Genomic DNA, 1,081 nt, shown 5'->3' on the forward strand with positions numbered 1-1,081 from the left:
GGATTTTGGGATCCCAGGGAGGATTTTGGGATCCCAGGAAGAAATTTTGGGGGTTACAGGAAGGATTTGGAGGTGCCAGGGAAGGATTTGGTCATTCCAGGAAGGATTCTGGGATTCCAGAGAGGGATCTGGTCATTCCAGGGAGGATTTTGGGATCCCAGGGAGGATTTTGGGATCCCAGGGAGGATTTTGGTCATTCCAGGGAGGATTTTGGGATCCCAGGGAGGATTTTGGGATCCCAGGGAAGGATTTTGGGATCCCAGGGAGGATTTTGGGGTTCCAGGGAGGATTTTGGTCATTCCAGGGAGGATTTTGGGATCCCAGGGAGGGATTTTGGGATCCCAGGGAGGATTTTGGGATCCCAGGGAGGATTTTGGGATCGTACCCAGGCCGTGCTGGAGTTCGGAGATGTTTTTCCAGGGAGGGATTTCGGGGTCCCAGGGAGGGATTTTGGGATCCCAGGGAGGATTTTGGGATCGTACCCAGGCCGTGCTGGAGTTCGGAGATGTTTTTCCAGGGAGGGATTTCGGGGTCCCAGGGAGGGATTTTGGGATCCCAGGGAGGATTTTGGGATCCCAGGGAGGATTTTGGGATCGTACCCAGGCCGTGCTGGAGCTCGGAGATGTTTTTCCAGCCCGTGTTGTGCTCGTTCCGTGTCCGGAATTCCCGCAGCTCCCCGAGCGCCGCCGTCGCTGCCGGACACACCAGAGGCCTCAGATCCCAAATTTTCCTCCATCCCGAGCTTTTCCCTTCCCAAAAAACCCCCCGGACTCACCTCTGGAGAGGCTGAGGCAGGTGAGGACGGCGAGGAGGAGGAGGCTGAAGGTCAGGAGCAGGATGGGGCAGGATCGGGCCGGGGGCCACGACCCGGGGGGGAGAGCGGCCAAAAAACCCCCTGAGGGAGGGTTGGGGGGGAGGAGAGACCCAAAAAATGAAGATTTACACCCAAAACAACCCCTGGAGAGGCTCCTCGGCCCCGGCTCCACCCCCCTCCCAAAATAGGACTCAGAAAAGGGATGAAAACGGGGCCAAAGTGGGTTAAAAATTGGGGAAAATCCACTTTAAGGAGGTGAAATCTCCA

General features: G+C 56.8%; 1 long non-coding RNA gene across 1 annotated transcript in view; it reads right to left on the reverse strand.

Moving 5' to 3' along the window:
• The window catches only part of LOC113942488, a 1,334-nt gene extending 443 nt beyond the window's left edge, over positions 1-891 (reverse strand). Inside the window, exons 1-2 of the long non-coding RNA XR_003525932.1 lie at positions 776-891; positions 600-692 (exon numbers count right to left, since the gene is read on the reverse strand). This is a non-coding gene — a long non-coding RNA (uncharacterized LOC113942488). The remainder of the gene's footprint in view (positions 1-599; positions 693-775) is intronic.
• Between the last annotated feature and the right edge of the window lie 190 nt (positions 892-1,081).

This window comes from Corapipo altera, unplaced genomic scaffold, assembly GCF_003945725.1.
Source record: "Corapipo altera isolate COAL_440 unplaced genomic scaffold, ASM394572v1 55409, whole genome shotgun sequence".
NCBI lineage: Eukaryota > Metazoa > Chordata > Aves > Passeriformes > Pipridae > Corapipo > Corapipo altera.